Source organism: Saccopteryx leptura, chromosome 3 (genome assembly GCF_036850995.1).
Source record: "Saccopteryx leptura isolate mSacLep1 chromosome 3, mSacLep1_pri_phased_curated, whole genome shotgun sequence".
Lineage (NCBI taxonomy): Eukaryota > Metazoa > Chordata > Mammalia > Chiroptera > Emballonuridae > Saccopteryx > Saccopteryx leptura.
In genome coordinates, this window is record NC_089505.1 from 4332762 (window position 1) to 4348952 (window position 16191).

Consider the following 16191-nt stretch of genomic DNA (forward strand, 5'->3'; position numbering starts at 1 on the left):
TCCTACCATAACCCAGGTACGGGACATCACCATGACACTGCATCTTAAAACTTTTGCCAGGATACATTTAAGGTTGTATTATGGCACAGAACAAAAAGAATTCAGAAATAAAATAAAATAAAGACAGACAGATTTCCTACTGATGGCCCAGTTAACACAAAACGCACAGGAGGTATGGGGACGCTGCAGTTAGGGGTGATCTTAGAAGTGAGACTCAGAGGAAGCAGGAATGGTAACAAAGAACCACCTTTGGCACAAAGACGCTCCTGATACCCAGGAAGCCTCAACAGGCATCTGCAGAGCTCCATGAAGGCAAACGATCGTGATTCCACTCCCCCACCCCCTCCGGAAAAAATATATATATACAGTGTATCAATCATCACCAGGGCTTTTCCTAAAACCTCTCAGCTACTATGACAAAATAGTGTCTTCAAGAAAAAGGCCTACACATGGGCAAGCTGCCAATCTCTGTACCCCCCCCCCACTCCCTGCCTAGGGTGTGCGTCAGGAATTGATCATGTGGAGACCCCAGAAGCATGAATGCAGGGGGTGCAGATGTCTGTGAGGGACCCGACAAGCTGACATTTCAGGTTAGGAAAGGGTCTTCACAGAATCCAGTAACGAGGAAGGAAGCGGCCGCTAAAATAAAGCTGACAGTGGACGAGGAGGAAATCATAGTAAGTGATCAGACAAAGGAAAATGCCAACGTTATAAACAGAACCCAGGAGCGTAAGCAGGCTTGGTCCCCGTGTGGAGGGTCAAGGAAGGAAGCCCACTGAGCTACCCAGCTACCAATAGACACCGTGTCGTTAACCTGACACGCGGAAGAGAACCAGGGGACACAGCGTGTCGGAGGACCTGAGGCTTCCGGCTCCACCGCCAAGGCACGGCGGGCGGAGGGACGGCCCTCTCTCTCCCACAGACTCGGACGGCCTCCAAGGTCCCGGCGTCCTCCATCTGGTCCACCCAGCAAGGCTCCCACACCAGCTCTGCCAGTGTCCACAGAGGGAGGACCAGAGGCCAAAGCGTGCCTTCTTTCGAATCTGATGGCTGTCACCTGAGAGTAAATGATCACAAACCGGTGTGGCTCCCACACGGTGGCCTGAGGTGGCCAGACCCCGCCAGGCCACCTGTCCCTGCGTGAGCACGCGAAGCCCCACAGTTTCGCAGGGGAGACGGTTGGTTTCCTGCCCAAACGGTGTGATTTGCACCAGATGAAGCAGGCTGGGCCACCCTCCGGTGGTTTAAACAACGGCTCCTGCCCCCAGTGTGAAACCAGAGACGGTCCGAGTCAAAAATTACCTGAAAAGAGAAGCGTTTCCTTTTTCCATTTTTATATCTGTGTGTGACGCAGAAGGGAGTGGATAAGGTCACTCTGAGGGGTATTGATGCATGAGGGGATCCTTTTTATTTTTTAAATATTCATGGTTTGACATTGAGGGACCTTGGGCAGGGAAAGAAAGTGGGGGAACTAGAAAAAGACAGGCAAGTGAACAAACTTCAGGGGCTGAAAAGTGAACTAGGCTCTCGATAGGAAGGCAATCCAAAAAACAAAAATAAAAAAATAAAAACACAAGAAAGATTATGGAAGCCACACAATAAAGAGTGATGGACAATTAGCTATTTCAGGGGCATCTCGGTAAGTTCTTGTTTTTAAATTTAATTTCTGAAGAGGTAAGACGCTATGTTGTTATTAAAAAAAAAATCTCAAAAATGTATAAAGACGTACACTGAAATCTCCACAACCCTTGTCCCCACTGCCACAGCCCCAGCCCCCACCCGGGCTGCCCTGGGCACTGCACCCCACCAGGGGAGTCTGCTCAGGGCTTCTGTGTGTGCTCAGTCTCTTTAAAAGGGAATAGAAACAAACACAAGCACATATACTCTTATGGCTCTCTCTAACACAAAATTGTGTCTATGGCTTGACACTTTGCCCCCCCCCCCCACACACACACACACACACACAGGAATGTATCTGGGTCCGTCCTATTCTCAGCTGCAGAATGGACTTAGCCAGGTCCCTACGGACCGACCTTCACCTGGTCATCAGTGCTCTCCTTCCACCAAAGCTGAGATAAACACATGAACATGTCGTCAAGTCACTCTGCCTGTTGGGGAGTCTATCTAGTGACAAAGTCCCAGAAGCAGAATTATTGGATCAAGGCGGACACACATTCTCAATAGCGATCAATTACTGCCAAACGAGCCCGCTGCAAGGGCTGTCCCCATCGCCACTCACTGGGGAACGTGCTGGGTACCCCCAGAACTGCCCCACGGGGCATCTACGGTCTCTTCGCCTCTGCAAACCCGGCAGGTGGACCCGGGTACCTAGGTGCTCCTCGAACGTGTGTGCCCCTCCTCATGAGGAAGGCTGAGCGTCTTCCCTCTTTTCACAGGTTCAAATAAAAAAAATGGTCTAATTTTGATCGGGTGGCTCTTTCTCGTCACCCTTCCTGGGAGCTCTCCACATGTTCGGAAGGTCAGGTTTCTGCTGGGATCTGAGGTGTGAGCGTTGCTTTTCTAGGGCACTCGCTCAAGAGCTCCCAGCGTTTGTGTGAGGCTGGCCTGGCTTCAAAGGCTCGGGGGGAAGCAGACGGGGCGGGACAGGGCGGGAGGGCAGGGGTCCCTGCCCAGGAGCCTCGCGGGAACCGCTCACGCCTGGGCTTACGGTATTTGGGGCCATAAAAAAAAAGGCGTTTTTTTAAAAATGTAGATGAATATCAATCTTTTCTTTGATTACTTCGGGACTTTGAGTTACATTAAAAGGCTCTTCCCACTCTGAGGTTAGAAAGAAATTTCCTTTCTTTTTTTTTCTCCTTGTTATATAGAGATGACTTTTTTTTTTTTTTAAGCAAGAGAGAGAAACAGGCAGACAGATAGAAAGGGAGAGAGGCCCTGGCTGGTTGGCTCAGCGGTGGAGCGTCGGCCTGGCGTGCGGGGGACCCGGGTTCGATTCCCGGCCAGGCACATGGGAGAGGCGCCCATTTGCTTCTCCACCCCCCCCCCTTCCTCTCTGTCTCTCTCTTCCCCTCCTGCAGCTGAGGCTCCATTGGAGCAAAGATGGCCCGGGCGCTGGGGATGGCTCCTTGGCCTCTGCCCCAGGCGCTGGAGTGGCTCTGGTTGAGGCAGAGCGACGCCCCGGAGGGGCAGAGCGTCGCCCCCTGGTGGGCGTACCGGGTGGATCCCGGTGGGGCGCATGCGGGAGTCTGTCTGACTGTCTCTCCCTGTTTCCAGCTTCAGAAGGATACAAAAAAAAAAAAAGAAAAAGAAAAAAAAAGAAAGGGAGAGAGATGAGAAGCATCAACTCATAGTTGCAGCACCTTGGTTGTTCATTGACTACTTTCTCGTATGTGCCTTGACCGGAGGGCTCCAACCAAGCCAGTGACCTTTGGGCTCAAGCCCAGCAACTACGGGGTCCTGTCTATGATCCCACGCTCAAGCCGGCGACCCCGTGTTCAAGCTAGTGAGCCTGTGCTCAAGCCGGCGACCTCAGGGCCTCAAACTGGAGTTCTCTGTGTCCCAGGCCAACGCTCTATCCACTGCACCACAGCTTGGTCAGGCTCTAGTTGACTCTTAACACAGGTTTGAACTGCATGGGTCCACGTACATGCAGAATTTTTCAAATAAACGCACAGCCAGCCCTCCCTGTCCCCACGCTTTGCACCTGCAGATTCAGCCATCTGTGGGTCCAGGACAGTAGCATCCATCCGCAGCTGGGAGGCCATGGATACAGAAGGCCGACTGGACACAGTGTTCTACATCATAGAGACCTGAGCATCCACAGATTTCGGTACCTGTGGCGGAGGGGGGGGGGGAGAGGTCCTGGAACCGATCCCCCACAAATGCCAAGGGATGATCGTAAAGTGTTGGGGGAGCCAAAAAGTTATACCCCAATTTTCCACTGCACAGGGGTGGGTGGGGAGGTCGGTGCCCCTAACCGCAATGTTGTTCAAGGTAAAAAGTATGTACGTCTAGACATACAATGAATTGGGTACGTACCCTGGATTTGAAGTAGGCTCTAATTGTATTTTTTTCTAGGTGACTCCATGGGTGTCCCCACACAAGTGTTCAATACCTGACTCCTCCCATCTGAGGTGACCCTTGAACAAGATGATTGAATTCCTAAGGCTCTTCTACCCGGTTGCACTGGTCTATCTAGTCCCATGCCGGTACCACATTGTCTTAACCCTTGAGGTTTTTATAACTAGGTTTCTAATCTGCCTCAAAATCATTAGAGGAAGCCTAACCTGTGGTGGCACAGTAGATAAAGCGTCGACCTGGAAATGCTGAGGTCACCAGTTCGAAACCCTGGGCTTGCCTGGACAAGGCACATATGGGAGTTGATGCTTCCTGCTCCTCCCCACCTTCTCTCTCTGTCTCTTTCTCCTCTCTCTCTCCCTCTCTGTCTCTCTCTCTCCCTTTCTTTCTCCTCTCTAAAATGAATAAATAAAATTTTTAAAAAAATCATTAGAGGATAGATATATTTCATCATGAGACACAACCAGCATTATTCTAAAAAAGCATGGCTGATGAGAGAAGAATGTTTTTTTTAAAAAAGGAGACTTCTGAATTTGGCACAAAAAGGAAAGCTGAAGACGTATAATGATGTTAACATAAAATTGTTATATCCAGGAAGCCACGGTAATCGAACCTTTCCGGATATGGTCTTAGATGTCTGTGCTGTTAAAGCTGAAAGAGAAACACGTCATCGCGGCCAGGACAAGGACACGCACTCGAATGGCCTGCACGCAGGGCGCCGTCCCCCAACCCCCAACCCCCACGGCTGGCGCACAACCCTGGAAGGCACCTGCTAGTCTTGGCTCCTGCTTGGGGACCAGCTTCTCATGCAAAATTGCTCTCACGCCGTACTTGCCAACTTTAAAAGGTCCAAATGTGCTTGTGTTTTTATAAATGATTCATCACTTCCAAATACATGGTATCATTTTTCCGCACTTCCTCCCCATCTCTTTCTCTCCACTTGTGCAGAAAAACACTTCTGTCCGAGGAAAAGGCGCTTTCATCGGCGCCTTGGGGAGTAAACCCAGGCATCTGAAATGCTCCGAACCCAGGCCTCCCTCCATCCCATCAGCACCGGGACGTGCTCACCGTTCTGGCGGCAGCGCGGGCCCGTGAGCGTACCGAGTTCTCCGTAACTCAGGAGCCCTGCCCACTGTGCCAAAGGGCGTATTTGGAATACAAAAGAACAGTAATAATAATGACAGCTCCATTGAAGCGTCACCATGTTTCTTGTTTCATCACCTCCTTCCTTTCAGGCCCAGGGAATTCATCTATTTAATGGACCTTTTTTGTTGTTGTTTGGGGTTTTTTTGTATTTTTTCTGAAGTTGGAAACAGGGAGGCAGTCAGACAGACTCCCGCATGTGCCCAACCGGGATCCACCCGGCATGCCCACCAGGGGGCGATGCTCTGCCCATCTGGGGTGTTGCTCTGTTGCAACCAGAGCCATTCTAGTGCCCAAGGCGGAGGCCACAGAGCCATTCTCAACGCCCGGGCCAACTTTGCTCCAATGGAGCCTCGGCTGCGGGAGGGGAAGAGAGAGACAGAGAGGAAGGAGAGGGGGAGGGGTGGAGAAGCAGATGGGCGCTTCTCCTGTGTGCCCTGGTCAGGAATCGAACCCGGGACTCCTGCACGCCAGGCCGACGCTCTACCACTGAGCCAACCGGCCAGGGCCTTAATGGACCATTTCGATCATTTCTCCCAATGAAACGATTTCACTTCCTTTTTGGCTTCCTGTGCCCAGCAATGTGCTGGGCACTGAGGTTAGAAAAATGAATAAAGGAACACCCAGGAGCAGGAGACACGAAGGAACGCAGACCAGTAGGAGCTCCCAGTGTTCAGGAGGCACAGAGGAGGGGACCCTGAGCAAATGGGAGGCGATGGGGACTCGGGGGACTCACAGCCGGCACCTGGGAGGCAAGTCCTCCAGTCAGAGGAGACGCCGGGACCAGGCAGACGTGCACAAACTGCAGGCAGTCTGGCGGTGTGGGCCACGCAGGGGCGTGTGGCAGAGGCAGAGGGTGTCTGCACGGAGGCCTTCCCAGGAGCAGACTGAGGAACTAAGACCCCGTCCTATCAGCGGTGACGCCACGAGACAGTGCTCCGTGCCCACCTGTGCGTCCCTCTATCAACTGTCAGTGTCCCCAGGCCAGTGCTTTGTGCCTTGTCAGTATCTCTCCTCAGACCGCAGCTCCGTGAAGGCAAGGAACAGGTGTGTCTGGACATGCTTCTCACCCAGCCAGGAGGTCAGCAACTGACGCAGAGCCAACACGCAAGAAACAGCGGCGCCTGACCAGGCGGTGGCGCAGTGGATAGAGCATCAGACTGGGACGCGGAGGACCCAGGTTCAAGACCCCGAGGTCGCTGGCTTGAGCGCAGGCTCATCTTGTTTGAGCAAAGCTCACCAGCTTGAGCCCAAGGTCGCTGGCCTGAGCAAGGGGTCACTCAGTCTGCTGTACCCCCCCCCCATCAAGGCACATATGAGAAAGCAATCAATGAACAACTACGGTGTCGCAACAAAGAATTGATGCTTCTCATCTCTCTCCCTTCCTGTCTATCTGTCCCCATCTGTCCCTCTCTCAGCCTCCCTCTGACTCTCTCTCTGTCTCTGTCACAAAAACAAAACAGTGGCATGTCACATTATCTCCAAACACCCTGCCCTTCACGCCTCCGCGCTCCGCTCCCAGACAGATGTCCCCTGATCTACCACACCAGCTCTGTCTCCCACCTCCCTTCTGCGGGAAACCCCGGCCACCACCAACTCAGCCATTCTCCTGACTGAATTCTCACTGCGGGTCCCCACCTCTAGCACTCTGCCCGGACCTCCCTTCTGTGGGGAAACCTTGCCCTTGAACGCCTCATCCCACCAAATCCTCTCCCTTCCTCAGGACACCACTCACAGTGCTCCCTGCCGGGAAGGGTTTGTCAGGATGCCCGTGAGCGCTTCCAAGTGTTCATTCACCATGGGCCCACGCACTTCTGATGTGTGGAGCACCGTGTTGCCTCTGTGCCCACTGTCTCAGGGGCAGTGCCCACTACCGACCAGGAATGGTCAGTCTTCCCGAACTCCGCTTTAATCCCAGAACTTTCTCTCTAAGAAATTATTGGTCGTTTCCTCACTGCCCTGACTGTGCAGCCCCCGTCCAGCCTCCCAGACTTGTGAGGCTCACCACACCCTGTGTCCTCCCTCGGCCAGGCCTTCCTGTCACACCCACCCTCTGGTGACCACCACACCGTCTGTGCACGAGATCTTGTCAAAATGCTGCTCACGCCTCACCTCTCCCCCTCTGTCCACCTCAACCCATGCTCCCCACGGCTCTCTCAGAGGAAAAGGTCCTGCCAGTGGGCAATGCTTCCTTCCCCTCCCATCTTCTCAGAGGTTTTCTTCCGTTCTCTTCTTCCTATTTGTTCAAAGTCCTGCTCCTCGACAAATAAACTGTCCACAGATTAAGCCCACCTGCCTCGCTCTGCAGCTGTGTCTCTCTCTTTTCTCTCACTGAGGACGCGAGCGGCCACACTGGTGTCTCCACAGATTCCTGACCCATTGAAAGCAGGTCTGTGTCTCTGCCACTGCACTCACGATCCTGGGACAGCGGCCGCTTGTGACATCCCGGCCAGTCACTTACTGGAGCTCTGAGGCACCTGGCCTCCTCCGAGTTCCTCCTTCGAGTTATGGAACACGTTTCGTTTTGTTCCATCTGACCAAGTCTGCTGCAGATCACGCCTTCTCGGGGCAATCCATTTTCTCCTCTTCTGTCGCGGGCATCTGTCCTCCACCCACCCTCCTCTCACTCGGACTCATCCGTTCAGGCTCCCATTGGGGACTGTGCCCAACCCCACTCACCCCTGCGGGGGCCGCCAACCCAGAGCTCTCTGCACACCTGGCTGTTCCCTCCAACCCAGAGCTCTCTGCACATCTGGCTGAGCCTCCAACCCAGAGCTCTCTGCACATCTGGCTGTTCCCTCCAACCCAGAGCTCTCTGCACATCTGGCTGTTCCCTCCAACCCAGAGCTCTCTGCACATCTGGCTGAGCCTCCAACCCAGAGCTCTCTGCACATCTGGCTGTTCCCTCCAACCCAGAGCTCTCTGCACATCTGGCTGAGCCTCCAACCCAGAGCTCTCTGCACATCAGGCTGTTCCCTCCAACCCAGAGCTCTCTGCACATCTGGCTGTTCCCTCCAACCCAGAGCTCTCTGCACATCTGGCTGAGCCTCCAACCCAGAGCTCTCTGCACATCTGGCTGTTCCCTCCAATCCAGAGCTCTCTGCACATCTGGCTGAGCCTCCAACCCAGAGCTCTCTGCACATCAGGCTGTTCCCTCCAACCCAGAGCTCTCTGCACATCTGGCTGTTCCCTCCAACCCAGAGCTCTCTGCACATCTGGCTGTTCCCTCCAACCCAGAGCTCTCTGCACATCTGGCTGTTCCCTCCAACCCAGAGCTCTCTGCACATCTGGCTGAGCCTCCAACCCAGAGCTCTCTGCACATCTGGCTGTTCCCTCCAACCCAGAGCTCTCTGCACATCTGGCTGAGCCTCCAACCCAGAGCTCTCTGCACATCAGGCTGTTCCCTCCAACCCAGAGCTCTCTGCTCATCTGGCTGTTCCCTCCAACCCAGAGCTCTCTGCACATCTGGCTGAGCCTCCAACCCAGAGCTCTCTGCACATCAGGCTGTTCCCTCCAACCCAGAGCTCTCTGCACATCTGGCTGTTCCCTCCAACCCGGAGCTCTCTGCACATCTGGCTGTTCCCTCCAACCCGGAGCTCTCTGCACATCTGGCTGTTCCCTCCAACCCGGAGCTCTCTGCACATCAGGCTGTTCCCTCCAACCCAGAGCTCTCTGCACATCTGGCTGTTCCCTCCAACCCAGAGCTCTCTGCACATCTGGCTGTTCCCTCCAACCCAGAGCTCTCTGCACATCTGGCTGAGCCTCCAACCCAGAGCTCTCTGCACATCTGGCTGTTCCCTCCAACCCAGAGCTCTCTGCACATCTGGCTGTTCCCTCCAACCCAGAGCTCTCTGCACATCTGGCTGTTCCCTCCAACCCAGAGCTCTCTGCACATCTGGCTGAGCCTCCAACCCAGAGCTCTCTGCACATCTGGCTGTTCCCTCCAACCCGGAGCTCTCTGCACATCTGGCTGTTCCCTCCAACCCGGAGCTCTCTGCACATCTGGCTGTTCCCTCCAACCCGGAGCTCTCTGCACATCTGGCTGTTCCCTCCAACCCGGAGCTCTCTGCACATCTGGCTGGGCCTCCAACCCAGAGCTCTCTGCACATCTGGCTGTTCCCTCCAACCCAGAGCTCTCTGCACATCTGGCTGTTCCCTCCAACCCAGAGCTCTCTGCACATCTGGCTGGGCCTCCAACCCAGAGCTCTCTGCACATCTGGCTGTTCCCTCCAACCCAGAGCTCTCTGCACATCTGGCTGTTCCCTCCAACCCAGAGCTCTCTGCACATCTGGCTGTTCCCTCCAACCCAGAGCTCTCTGCGCACCTGGCTGTTCCCTCCAACCCAGAGCTCTCTGCGCACCTAGCTGGGGCACCCCCTTTGCATCCCCAGCTGTTTAGGAACCCACTCTACCTGCGTTACTGAAATCCCAACGTCACATGACATGTCTGCTTCCTCTCGACGGGGGTAGGGGGTGCACAGGGAGGCCCCAATCCCAGGATTTCACAGCGCCATGACTGCAGTCTTTATTCTCCAGCCTTGATCCAGCCACCCTCTGATTGCCAGACTTTACGCTGCCTTCGGAACGTGTCCACTACATTCCACAGTGGGTGCCTCAGACTTCACGACCCAAGCTGAATGCCTTTCCCGGGGCTTCCCCATCACAGTCCCACTCCAACACGGTGCTGAACCCTCCCGCTAAAAACCCCGGCACGCTGACACACCCTGCCTCCAAACCCCTCCAGAGGACACATTTCACCTCCGTCATGGTCACCCTGACCCCGTCACTGTGGTCTCCCGCCTCGACTACTGCAGTGGCCTTCGTGCACTGAGTGCGTCCTGGGCCCGCTCACCACACCGCAGCCACAAGGACCTTCTGAAATCACCCATCACGTACCACCCTCCTCCTGCTGAAAACCTTCCAGTACCTTCCCCTTTGCTCACGCGGTCAAACGCAATTGTCCCGACTTTCGAAGCCCTGGGCTGGCCCGTGGGCCTCCTCGGCCTCACCCCACACCCTGTTCCGGGCGGCTCCCACACCCTGGCACACCCTCCATGCTGGCCCTTTAACCCGAGTCTCCCCCTGCCGGGCGGGGGGCCCTTCTCCGCACGCCCACCTGCCCTTGGTCACAGAGAGCCCAGGGTAACTGCCCCGACCCAGAGAGGTCTTCACAGCCCTCCAAACAAAGGGAGCCCCCCAGACAACTCTCCATCCGCATTCGCTGCGCCGCCCGGGACATTTGATATTTTTGATATCTGCCGTGTTCGGTCTCTGCGTGTCCAGTTAGTGTTGACACCACAGGTGTGGCCACCGCACAAGCAGAAATCCACGGTACTAACAAGAGCGTGGGCCACAGAGTAGCGCTCGGTTCTGACGCTGTCTGTTCTGAGGTCATTGCTCTCTGGGCAGGGAACCAGCACACACCAACCCAACTTCCCATCCAGAAACGAGGCAGCCGTCCGTCCTGTCCACCTGTCCTGTCCCTACGTCACCCGGGCTCCCAGACCTGTCGATAGCACCTGCTCCCTCTCGCTCTTCCTCTCCACGGTTCCCAGGCCTCGGCTCCTGGCCTCAGGCCCCCGCCGCCTCCCACCTGGGGGCTCCCTCTGCTCGGGCACCAGCCACAGGCACCCAGCTCCACCACGGACGGCGGTCCTCCTGCCTTCCTTCCCACCTCAGCTCTCACGGGACGGGACAACAATACGATCCTGAGTACGAGCCCCAGAAAACCCTGTCTGGGTCCCAGCACCCACCGGCCCCAAGCCCCACCCAGGCTGTTTTCTGATGGCAGCCACTGGACGTGCCCTCACTGGCCCGGGCTGACAGGGTCACCCAGGCTCCTCTGGGGAAACTCCGCTGGCTCCCCATCGAGGTGCACTGGGTTCTCACGGCTGCCTCCGCTGGGTAGTGACCAGTGAGGTGTCTGAGGGCTCCGCCGGCATCCCCGTGGCTGCTGACTCCCCAGAGGACCGACTGTCTCCCAGGGTTGTCTCCTGGCCCCCCAGGCAGAAGCCAAAGAGAGCCTTCTGTCCCTGGTCTCTGCTTCCAAGGTCCTTGAAACAAGCACTACATTGCCATTTGTGTCTCTTTTTATCTGTGAATTTCCAGCACAAGTACCATACTTGAGCCCCTTCCATCTGCGAGTCAGTCACAGTCTCAGGGACGCCCCCCCAAGCAAGACAAGGGAAGACTCCAGACACCCCCATAGCGTGCCTTCTAAACAGGGAGGGCAGAGGTAAGCAAGCAGGCCAGTGAGTGAGCCGGAGGGTCCCAGGGGCGGTCAGTGCTGCAGGCACACAAGAGAGCAGGCGTCAGGCCCTGGCCGGTTGGCTCAGCGGTAGAGCATTGGCCTGGCGTGCAGGGGTCCCGGGTTCAATTTCCAGCCAGGGCACATAGGAGAAGCGCCCATCTGCTTCTCCACCCCCCCCCCTTCCTCTCTGTCTCTCTCTTCCCCTCCCGCAGCCAAGGCTCCATTGGAGCAAAGATGGCCCGGGCGCTGGGGATGGCTCCTTGGCCTCTGCCCCAGGCGCTAGAGTGGCTCTGATTGCGGCAGAGCTACACCCCGGAGGGGCAGAGCATCACCCCCTGGTGGACATGCCGTGTGGATCCCGGTCGGGCGCATGCGGGAGTCTGTCTGACTGCCTCCCCATTTCCAACTTCAGAAAAATACAAAAAAAAAAAAGAGAGAGAGCAGGCGTCTTCTGTGTCCTCTACAAGACCCCAGCTCTCTGGGTGACCCTGTGGCATTCATTCCCTCCCTTCGCCCACCGCCCACTGCCCACTGCCCACTGGAGATCAGCTATGGGAGCTTCATGGACGTGTTGAAAGGAAATTGAAACGTGGTGCGTTACAGCGGAGATCGCTTCCCTTCCAAGGGAGAAACAGTCCCTCCTGAAAACAACTTCTCTCTTTCCTTGTCACACTTCATGAGCTGTCTTCACACCAACAAAAATGGACAAGGTATTAATTGGTGAAAGGCTCACCAGGCCGAGTTCAACCCGCTCCAGTCAACAGGCCTCACAGTTGCGTAATTACCTAACGCAACACCCTTGTCTTTTCTTGTGATGGGAACTTTTCAGACCTCGTCTCTTAGCAACTTACGCGCCACAGTGTCACCAGTTACAGTGTCCTCAGTGCCGCCATGCTACATGTCACATCTGAGGACTTACCGATGGTCTACAGCCCTGCCTTTGTTGTTGTTTTTTCTTTTTCCTTGTACAGTAGGAAACGTGCTACGAGTGAAACGATGTGCGGTGACTGTATCAGCTGAGAGGACGGACGACACCGTCTCGGACTGTTTTCACTGTTTCTCGTTCAAGCTTTTACGGCTTCTCTTTGAGCGGGTGTTGCTGTTTTGCTTTGTTTTTCCTCTTTCCTCTCTCTTTTTAAATTAAAAAGAAATTTTGTGAAATTTAAATGAAAGGACCTCAAGAGTCTCACCCAGTTCAACAAAGTGGCCCTGGAATGTCAGTCCTTTCTGGTGACACTCGTCACCGACATCGGGTCGACTCAGACCCGCACCTGGCCGGGCTCTGCCGGTGACCCTGTCTGGCCCCCATGTCTATGACTCAGGCCCTCAATGGGCATCCTGATGATTATGTCCATCTCCCTCCAACAACGTGCACTGAACAGATCCTCAGTACTGTCCTGCTAGCTGACGGTTGGTTGATTGGCACCCGTTCCCACTGCCGCGCCGCTGGCCACACAGCCCAGGCGTGCTTGGCAACCTCGGTCTCGCCAGGCCCGTCAACGCAAGTTTAAATGTGGAGTGCGGTGCGTATGTGTCAAACACACCTGCTCTTAGCAGGGACCATATTTATCCCAGTTTGTTCAAGTGTTGGCAACATAGTATCTTAAGCCTCAAGGAGCAGACCAGGAGCAACACGACACTGTGACACGTGCATGTATTTCAAATCCACCATCCCTGGAAATACACACACACACACACACACATACACCTGCAAAGTAGACCTCGTGGTCCCTCCAGAGGAATTGGCGCTGTCCTTGTGCAGAGGTTTTGTGCTCCAGAGGAGTTCAGAGGTCAGCAAAGGCAGGTGGAGAAATGACATGATGTCAGGAATGACCTGACAGGGACAGCGGGTGACCACGGACGGACCCTTGGGAGTGCTGGGCATCCGTGTGGAACCCACTTTCTAGGAAGCTCTCTCCTACCGGTTGGTCAACTCCCCTGGGACAGGGGCAGCTCCTGGAAAGCGGCGGTAGCTTTTAATGAGTTTATTCTGTGTGTGACTGAGTGAACCAGTGAATCGAACAGAAGTAACTAGAGCTGTACCTTCAACACCTGAGCTGCTTTCTGGTGGTGACCGAAACACGACAAACACCCCTTTAAACAAACAGTAACTGACCTCGGCAGCCTGTACATGACACCTTGCTTGTCAGGCCCACAGATCACGCTGAAATGGAGAAAGGGAACATGCATGCAACAATTAACACACATCTGTACACATCTGGGCGTTTTTACATTCTAATGGTATTGGGTTACTTTCTTTTTTCAAAAAGTCTTATTTATTTATTTATTTATTTTACTGCCAAATATCTAAAAGGTCTCTTAAGCTTTGGGGACTGCAGCAATTCAGACAAACGCGACCTGTCATGCAACGATGGACAGGAACAAAGACCCCAAAACTGGAAAGGAAAGCGTCATAGCCAAAACTGGCTACTGTCCTCTAAGCGTCGGCCCGCCACTTCCCCCTTTCCAGGAGGTGAGTCTGACAACCGGCTTTCCTGAAAAGCACCCTTGTACTTAGTACCTTAGCCACGTCCCAGAGAAGATGTCTGTCGTCTCTATGTCTATATTCCTAGTCCAACACCAAGCTACCCTCTGCTGACTTGGCTAGGAGACAAAACAAACAAGCAAATAAACACGCAAACCCAACAACTCTTAAATGTATTACCCCTGGGCTTCCCACTCTGGGAATGTTGCAGGAGTGGGGGGACCCCTTCTGATGGGGTTCCCCTGGGACAACTTCACGCGACTTCAGCCGGCCACCTTGACGCTCTGCTCCCCGACATCCTTCACAACCGGTACAGCCCCAAACATGCCAACGGCAGTAACAGCAACGGACAGAAACCTCATCATTTCAGGAAAACAGGTCCCGTCTCAATGCCTACAACCCTGTCTGCTCAGCACCACCCTCTTCCAAACACCACGTTGTCCCAGGAAAGATGCAGCCGCCTTCAACCACCGCCCCCCCACCCACCCAAAGCTGAGAACAGTAAAAAGTAGATGTTTGCTTTTTAAAGAAAGAATGGACAAGCACCAGAGCAAAGCTTGGCCTGTGGCTGACCCAATGCATGTCAGATCTGGCCCAGAACTCCACATTCTCTCCCACCTCTCATCCATGGTCAGCTGGGCTCTGTCTCAGGAAGTACAGATGTCGGTTCCTAACAAACACATCTGAAGACAGCAGGTGAGGCTGTGGTGCCCTGACCACCTGACCACAGCCCGGCTCAACTACAGCATCTCTGAAAGCACCAACCCCTGCAGGCGGGGCTAGGGGCTGCAGTCCCCATCAGACCAGGGGAGGCACAGGATGGGGTGGGGGGAGCAGGGGTCTGCTGCCAGACTTGGGCCCACGCCCAAAAGATCAAGTCCAGCAGCAAGTAGGAGCAGAGGCCACCGGGCTGAAGCCCCTGCACAAGTGTGCAAGCCAGAGGCAGCCCGGCCACTACCTGGACTGACCCACACGGGTGGCGGGATCTGGTGGGGGTTGGGGCAGGGGGGGGGCTGAGGATGGCAGCCCGCCCTCGATAGGGACACACGGGCACTCCCCGTGGCTGCACCCCAAAGGTACCCAGACAAGTTCCAGCGGCGGGGAGGGGCGGGGACCCCGGTGCAGGGAGGCTTGGCCCGGGAGCAGAAAGCCGGAACAGCAGCCCAACCCTGGAAGAGTCTGCCCGGAGAAGGCGCCGCGGAAACGCGGTTCCCCTGCGAGGCGCAGACAAAGGCTCGGTGTGCACGCGGTGGACGGCGGCGCCCAAGCCCCGCGCTCAGGGCCGGGAGGAGCCGCGCCCGACCCAGCTGGCGCCTGAGTCGCCGGTGTCCCGCGGCCCCAGCACGAACTGCTGTCCCATCCTCACCTCGCTCGCCCTCCATCCACGACAAAGGCGGTCCCCTCCTCTGCACACCGGGCGCCTCTTCCCTTGTCATCTCCCGCCTCCTGCTTCCTAGCGAACCTCTGCCTTGATTATTTATGCCGTCTCGTCCCCCTCCCCCATGACACGCCTTCTGCCACCCCTGTTCCAGCACGCTTTCAGTCTCGTACCCGGGGCTGACGAGGCGGAGCGGCTGTGTTCCCGGGGGGCGCGGCCCGGGGCTACGAACCGGAGGCTTCTCTCTCCTCCACCCTCACGCCCATTGTCCTGGCCTTCACCAAGCCGAGCGCCAGCTACCCCCCGGGATCCAGAAAGTGGAGTCTGGGCGGGGGTGCGTCCTCTTTGCCAGGCGCAGCCCTTTCCACTGGGCTAGTCCTCGCTCTGGAACGGGGTCACGGGGCGCGGTGGGGGTGGGGAGAGTGGCCGAGACGCCCACACCGAACCTGGGGAACCCAAGTGCCTTCACCTCTGGGAACGCGGGGTTGAGGGGGGCCCCGCCAGCCCAGGCCCGGCCAGGGGTCTCAGAGGACCGGACCCCCGTGGAAAACAAGCGCGTTTCCTCTCCCAGACAAGTGGTCCCGGCTGGAGAGAGAGGAGGCTGGCGTACCTCACCGCGGAGTTGAAAGTATAAAGACATGTCAGGGAAGTGTGGGCAGACACAGCGCCGGAGAGCCCGCGGCGGACAGCAGGTCCTGTTCTCAACGCCCAGCGCCCTCCGGGTCACCCCACTCCCGCGCGCACGCGGAGCCTGGGAAACCCCAGTGTCCAGGAGCCGGCGGGCGCTCCCGCGCGCCCCCGCGGGACCCCCAGCCCGCGCCCCTCCGGAGAAGCCCGCGGGGCGCCACACGCCGGGGCTGACCCGCCGCGCCCGCCCCCACCGCGGGGAATGTGGAGC

At 56.1% G+C, this 16191-nt stretch overlaps 1 protein-coding gene across 2 annotated transcripts in view; it reads right to left on the bottom strand.

The window, feature by feature from the left end:
• The window catches only part of PDE10A (phosphodiesterase 10A), a 415008-nt gene that overhangs the window by 186307 nt on the left and 212510 nt on the right, over positions 1-16191 (bottom strand). The window lies entirely within an intron of this gene.